This window comes from Euprymna scolopes, chromosome 15 (genome assembly GCF_053919585.1).
Source record: "Euprymna scolopes isolate OS-2025 chromosome 15, ASM5391958v1, whole genome shotgun sequence".
Classification (NCBI taxonomy): Eukaryota; Metazoa; Mollusca; class Cephalopoda; order Sepiida; family Sepiolidae; genus Euprymna; species Euprymna scolopes.
The window spans coordinates 123,293,121-123,301,335 of record NC_136496.1 but is presented as its reverse complement, the minus strand read 5'-3'; positions in this window follow the sequence as shown (position 1 = coordinate 123,301,335).

The following is an 8,215-nucleotide window of genomic DNA, read 5'->3' as shown; positions in this document are numbered from 1 at the left end:
TAAAGTTGGAATTTTTTTTTTTTACGTATTAGTTCAATATCTGGGTAGATGCTAGATACCTTCAGATTGCAACTGTCAATTGCTTACATGCAGTATGCCGCCATCTGTCTCAGAGAGTGGAGGATTTCGTTTGTTGTCATAATAACACCCTTTTCAAGCACTATGGATAATAATCAAGCTAAGTTTATGGAATGAAAAATTCTCAGTGGTAGTTTAACTATTGAACTTCATAATTTTTCCAGTTTGAAGGCAATCATAATATCATTACTCTTTAAATTAATTAAAATTAATAATAAAAACTTTTTAATTATCTACATCATAATTCAGGTCATAAAGGGTCAATAGCAAAATTCGGCGACTTATCACGGTTTGGAACCAGTCTTTCAGTTGTCAGGAGCGGCATGCCACTCTCAATATTTATCTAGTTGGTTCAGCTTTGGTTGTTTTGCTCTTGATTTTTCTTGGATTTAATAACCTTGATATGATTTCTTTACATAGCTGGAATCTGGTAGCCGGGATACATGTCTAATCCACGTTAATGCATTTTTTAAATAATGTGTTTTGTGGATCTCGTAAAGCCTTTTTCAGATGTCTACATTTCTTAGTCGATCACACAAATTTACTCCAACGACAGTTTATAAAGATTTTATTTCAAAGAAATTGAGCTTCCCTTCATGCTCTGTCAATAATAGACCATGTTTTAAACGCATAATCAATGAGCTGTAATGTCTTTATTTGAGAAATATGGATATTGCCTTCCCTTTTATTACGGTGACATCGCTTATCAAGGCCCGAAGCCAACTCGAAACAAGGTGAAATGAATGTTGGGTAGACGGTAAGGCAACACTGTGAATATTGGTAATGAATGTGGTGATTGGAAAGAATTGGATTATTTAAGAATCTGGCTCAACAATAATTTGTTTACATTGAATTTGTAAACGACAGTGTTGTAATGAGTTGGGAAGCAGCCCTGTGGTAGTATATAACACAGATTGACAATTCTAAGAAAGAAACATTGCTCAAGGAAGTTTCGTTTAGTTTTCTGTTCAGCGCATAGGTGGGTGACAATTAGGCGTTATAACTAGGTTGAGAAGAAAGTTGTTGCGGAATTTTTAATTTTGATTTCAAATGATTTATTTTCAAATAAGATTTCGTTATAATACCTTTACTTTCAGTACCCAAGGATTGTGTGGCTAATATGCACAGGCAACCTGGAAACGTGGACAATCTAGTGGTATCAGTAGACATCGCACTCAAATCCCAACTCCAAATCATTGCTCAAAACGACAAGGTACTACAAAAGGGCTTATTAGGAAGTCATCAGAGAACACATTAGAGATGCCCCATGGACCAATATCTTCTCTCTTCCTGCTGAACAGTTTTTTTTGTTTTTTGTTTTTACAAGGTGATCACCACTTATCAAGGCCCGGAAGCCACTCAGGGATAAGGGTATTGCAGGTACAGTACGTTAGTGTGGAGGTTTAATAAAAATGTCTACTTAAAGGGGCGGTTCATCAGGAATTTGTTTACGTTGGACTTGAAGACATCCAGGTTGTAGTCAGGTGGGAAGCAAGCAGACGGAACAGAGTTCCACAGGCGTGCAGTTCTAAGAAAAAAGCTTTGTTCATGGAATCTACGTTTTGATTTAGGCACAGATAAAGAGTGGGGAAAATTTTTGACAGTGGTTTCAGCTAGACGGGTGTTTTTCGTAAAAGATTTGCGAGGGGGGCTAGCGATTGGAGCTCAGACGAGCACATGCCATGGAAATAACGATAAAACAAGGATAGGCTCGCAATGTCTCTTCTATGGGAGAGAGGTTGCAGGGAAGAGAAAAGCCACGAAGTCTATTTTGTACTCTGTCAAGGTAGGATAGGCTGTTTTTAGCAGCTCCTGCCCAGATATGGCAGCAGTATTCCATCCTTGGACGTACTTGGCTTTTATATAGATATAGAATAGCATCAGTAGTGAGATATCTTCTTGGGCGGTAGAAGGATCCCACCATCTTTCCAGCGACCTTGGCAACAGACTTGATGCACGTGTTCCATTTCAGTTCAGGAGTAAAGGTCAAGCCCAGAAGTTTGCCAATGAGACAACTGAATGGTGCAAAACAGACATTGAAGGACATATTCCCATACTGAAGTATTATAAGGAAGCCTCATCTGCCCCAATGGTTCATTACAAATGGTGCAACTGCAATTGCACAAAAACAGCATGCATTCGTCGGTGCGTACGACGTAAGTCAAATACAAATAGGCAAAAATTTATAGATGTTAGAAATCATTGTAAGAGAAAAATAGCCAGAGCCAGAGGAAAGCATGCTGAAATAACCAGGAAACGCATAAAATCCCAAAAATAAGAAATTTCTGGAAAATTTATAATCGTATAGTGAATAAATGGCAATCAGTAATTTCCCCACTATCCAACAACCAGAAGGTCGCATGCGCAGCAACCAAGAAAGCGGAACTGCTTACTCAACGATTCGCCTCCAACTCCACCTTAGAGCCAACAGCCAATTCTCTCCCAAATTTTCCTATGCGGACCGATGCCACACTAGACGGTGTAAAATTCACCCCTTCGTATGTTCATGATGCCATAAAAAACTTAGACATCTCCAGAGCGTGTGGGCCTGATCTCATCCCTGCTATACTAAATAAGAAATGCTCAGCTGAGCCATCGTACTTTCCAAGCTCTACAATAAATGCCTTGTTGAATCTTGCTCCCTAATAGCTGGAAGATGGCCCCTGTGGTACTAGTGTCCAAGAATTCTGGTGAAAGGGATGACCCTCTCAATTATCGCCCTATCAGTCTCCTCTCCTTCGCTAAAATCTTTCAGACATTAATTAAGCAAACACTAGTCCACTAGACCGCAAAAGCTAATTTTCTCTCTGACAAACAGTATGGATTAAGACAATGTCGTTTTACTGCAGATATTTTAACATTCATCTTTGGACGCATATGCCATGCACTGGATAAGGCGGCTGAAGCCAGGGCTGAAGCCTTTGATATATCCAAGGCTTTTAACAAAGTCTGACATGAAAGGCTGCTTATGAAAATTAAATTATACAGTATAACTGGACTTATATTAACTATAATCAGATCCTTCTTAGACAATAGAAACATCTAGATTGTCATTGATGGAGCATGACATCAATCCGGGAGTTTTTAGGAGTCAATCCTTGATCTACTATTACTCCTAATATCCAATCTCCCTGATAATATTATGTCCGATATGGATATATTTGCTGAGGATACAACGCTCTATAACATACATAAAGTTAAGTCAATGGCAGAATCGTAAGAAAATAACCTTCAAACTGTAGTGGAATCGGGCCACAAATGAATGATAACATTTAATGCTAATAAGACTAAGCTGTTCTTCTTAACAATTACAAGAAACCTCTTCAATCACCGATATCCATGACAAATAATCCCCCACATGAGAATTCGTCCTTCAAACTCCTCAGCCTAACATTCACGCGCAACATAAACTGGAACAAATACGTTTAAGCTGCTGCAATGGCGGTGGGCTCCCATTATCATGCTAGAAGACTACTCATAATTGAAAGTATTCTGTACCTCTACAAGGCCACCATTCGCCCATGCATGGAGTATTGTTGCTATATCTTGGCTGGTGCATCTATCACTAGTCTCTCCCTCTTGGATAGTGCCCCAAAAAGAGTCTTCAATCTAATAGTTCCTACTTTGTCAACTAAGCTTTAACCCCTGTTCCATCGCCACAATTTTGCATCTGTGCCTGTTTTACAAGTATTTTAATGGAATGTGCTCCGATGAACTTCTTGCACTTGTGCCCCCTCAACATACGTATCCTCGACAAACCCACTTAGCAACGAAATCACATCCCTTTACTTTTGATGTCCCTAAATGCCAGAAAGATTTCTACTCAAATAGTTTCTTCCTATCAAACAGCTAGACTTTGGAATTCCTTTCCTGCTACTTGGTTCCCTAACTGTACTGATATGCAGAAGTTTAAATGAAACGTAAACAAACATTTTGTTAATCTTTCATAGGCATGATCTCAAATAGACGCCCGTTACGTCCAAGTAGCGATATGCTATGTTGCTTTTAAACAATTATGTCTCCTTTTCAGAACATCGAACACAAGATGGAAAAAAAGCAAATTCGTACAACTATTTTTTATTTCGATTCAAGCTAGTCATAAAAGCAGGAACTACTACTGAACGCACAACACAATGGTAGTTTAAGAAATTTCGTGGCGGCAATAAGAGTCTTAAAGATGATGAGCATAGTAGTCGGCCATAGGATATTGGCAAAAATCAATTAAGAACCTTAATCGAAGCAAATCCACATACAACTGTTTGAGAAATTGCTTCTTAATTAGACGTAACGTATACGACGATTTCAAACCACTTGAGAGGGGTTGGAAAGACAAAAAACCTTGATAAATAGGCGCCTCAATAAATTGAACGACAAACCAAAAGAAACGCCGTTATTAAGTGTCATCTTCCCTTCTTTTAGGCAACAAGAACGGCCTGTTTCTCGACCGGGTTGTGACTTGCGATAAAAAATGTGTTCTTCACAACAACTGGCGACACTCATCTCAGTGGTTAAACGCCGACGAAGCCCCGCCCCCACTTCTCAAAGCCAGAGATGCTCCAAAAGAAGGTCATCCTAACTGCTTCGTTGTCTGCGACCAGTCTCATCCATTAGTTTTTTTTTAATTCAGACGAAACAATTACCATGGAGAAGTAATGTCAACAGATGAATGAAATGCACCAGAAACTTCGACAACAACACCCAGCATTAGTCAACAGAAAAGGCTCAATTCTCTACAGGAGTTCCCGACCGGACGTTGCTAAACCGACTCTTCAAAAGTTTAATAAATTGGGCTACGATACTCTACCTCATCCGCCATACTATCCAGACCTCTCACCTACCGACTACCACTTTTTCAAGCATCTTGACAACTATCTGGGTGAGAAATGTTTTGAAAACCTAATCGATATTAAAAACGCCTTTAGTAACTTCATCACCACCAGAACACAAGATTTTTACGTTACTGACATAAATACACTTGCTTTGCGTTGGCAAAAGTGTGTTGATTCTGATGGTGCTTATTTTGATCAATGATTTTTTTTTTTTTGAACCGAGATATGTTTATCTGAATTTTAAAGTTAAAAACCGCAAGAACTTTCTTGTCAACCTGATATTTTAAGTGGAAGTATTGTCGTACTCTTATACCATTCTTCTTCGAGCCGAGATGAGCAAGCTGCCTCCGAAGGAGAACGTTTCTTGGGATTATTATATTCACAAGCGGTTCCAAGTCGCATGCGTTTCCCTATCAAGGGACATAATGATGTTCGTTTTTACAGTTTTTTTTTTCAAGTAGTTGCTGAGCCCCCCCCCCCACATATAGCGTCTGGTATTCTGAAATGGTCACCCATCTATTCCTGACCAAACTCAACATAGCTTAACTTTGGCGAGCTAAAAAGAACCGGCATGGTAGCATAATTATGTCATATATTTTAATACCATGTAGAAAAAAACTTTTCTTTATTCTTCCATGTGCCTAGCATCAGACGGAAAAATCATGAACAGACCTTCTTTCGTGGAACACATTACCGCTTCCCTGCTGATTACAACTTTTTATCTTCAAATCTAATGTCAATAAATTATTGCCGTAAACCGATTTCTATAGGTAATTATTAGTTCATACGATTGATCAATGTTAGTACTCCCATAGTGTTCATAATCTTTCGTTTGGCAATCGTTTCCCTCTCATTAACCCTTGTCCTCAATTGACTTTTTGTCTTGACACATAGTAAAAAAGAAAAAAAAGAAAGCGAATTGTGTTAATTCCATTCAAAACCGTTATATACTACTACTACAACTACTACTAATACTACCACCTCACTGGACCCTGAAAAATAACGTGTAGATTTGGCATCCGAAAATTTATAACAGCAGAACTGACCAGTCTCAAAGTCACTTAACTACGCTGATCTAACAAGAACCGGTGGACCTTTCGGCAGTCCTCTAACTCTTGCTTCTCTTATGTTGTCCTTTAATTCTCACATTTCATGAGCGACGTTTCTGTCAAAGAGGGAAGAATTGCAATTTTTTGGATCTGAATCTATTTATCTAAAACCTTTTGACCTTGAAATAGTATATTCTTAATTCTTTCATCAAGTGGGTTCATACCTTGTCTAAAGCGATTTTCATAAAAATACAACTCAAATTTAATGTCTACGAGGATCCAATTCCCTTTTAACAGAAAATAATAGAAAATGATCGCGTCATGTTTAGCAAGCTAAGGTAGGAGTCTATTTTTTTTTTTTAGAACGCTCGTCATTATTTTCCCCACGTGTCAAATATACGTAACCATAATAAATTAGAAAACCAAATCGTCGCTCATCTTTCGTGCAAACAATGTCACATTTTATCAGCTCTTTTTAAGACCGCGTCGTAACGCGGCGGAAATCGGGGCACACCCAAGGAAGTTCTCCCATTCGCCAATATTTATACATCATCGATGACGCACACGTCTAGACTGGGTCTGCGGTTTTAACTAATATGCACACTCTGTTCTGCGTGAGTTGAACAAAATGAAAACGACACGTACCACATCATTATGAGCAGAAAGCAGATATTTCATTGGCATTGTTATAACCAATCCTAGATCCGTGTCTCTTTATTTAATTGCCTTAACACGGAAGAAGAGTTAAACGAAAGGTCGGTTCTTGATGTGGGAAAATTCAGCTTCCCCCCAAAAAAAGGTACTTTCGATTGGGACAAAAAACATATCTGCAAGGACGTGGATAAAGTAGTTGGTAAAATTCATTTGTAAGATACACTCTTCTAGAGGTTGAAGGTTCAATTTACAGTGCGAGATACACTCAAAACACAATTGCGAATTACTTAAGAAGTTATTCAGTCATGGCTGAAAGAATGAGAGCATGCTACCCCCCCATAGATTAAATAACGAGTTTCGAGCTCGACAGAAAGATTCCTAAGTATGATAAGATACACTTGAAGCAGGCCGTAGGTTACGTCGGTGAAAACGTTATATAAACAACACTAAAGATGAGAACAGTAGTCCGATTAATGTAACTAATACAACTTATCAATCGCCATCTCAAAAACTACGAAATATTACAAATCAGTTTGAAATAATACTTTCATCGCTAAATGCACAGATTGAAAATGTGTATCGTTGAAATCAATTCGTTCTCGTTATGAATATGTGATGGTTTTGTCAGAAAACGACTAGTAACCTCGATTCCCCGCGGAGCCATAATAATTCGCGACAAGCTGCACCGGATGAAATTCGTGAAAATCACAAGATGATAACAGCATACGAAAAATCCAAATAATATGAAAATTATCTCAGTTTAATAGACGAATTAATTATTTACTGATCTATGACAAAACATGTACTACACTTTGAAATATTTATTGCTACGAAATATAAAAAGAACAATACACGAGAATGTCGAAATTATAAACATAGAATGTCGAAATTATGCACACTAAACTAAAATGTCGAAATTATACACATTACACTAAAATATCGAAATAATACACACTACACTAGATTGTCGAAATTATACACACTACACTAGATTGTCGAAATTATACACACTACACTAGATTGTCGAAATTATGAACATTACACTACACTATAATGTCGATATTACACACGGTACTCCATAGTAGAATTTCAATATTATACACGCTACACTGCACTAGAATGTTGATATTATACACACTACACTATACTAAACTGTTGACGTTATACATACTACACTAGATTGTCGAAACTATACACACTGCTCCATACTGAAATGCCGACATTATACACATTACACTATATTAGATTGTCGAAATTATACACAGTGTACTTCACTAGAAGGTCGGTTTTATGAACAATACGCTACTCTAGAATTTTAACATTATACACACTACGCTACATTAGAATATCAACATTGTATAGACTTAGAATGTCGATATTATACACACTACACTACAATAGAATGTCGATATTATACACGTTACACTATATTGCACTTGAATATTGAGCTTATATAGACTACACTACAATAGAATGTCGACATGATAAAAAACAAAAAGCACGGAACATGCGTTTTGGGTAAGCGGTCCGTGCAGCGGTGCGAGCAAATTAATACATAAATAAAACACAGGGTTAATTTAAATCTTTACTTTGTTTCACAAATTT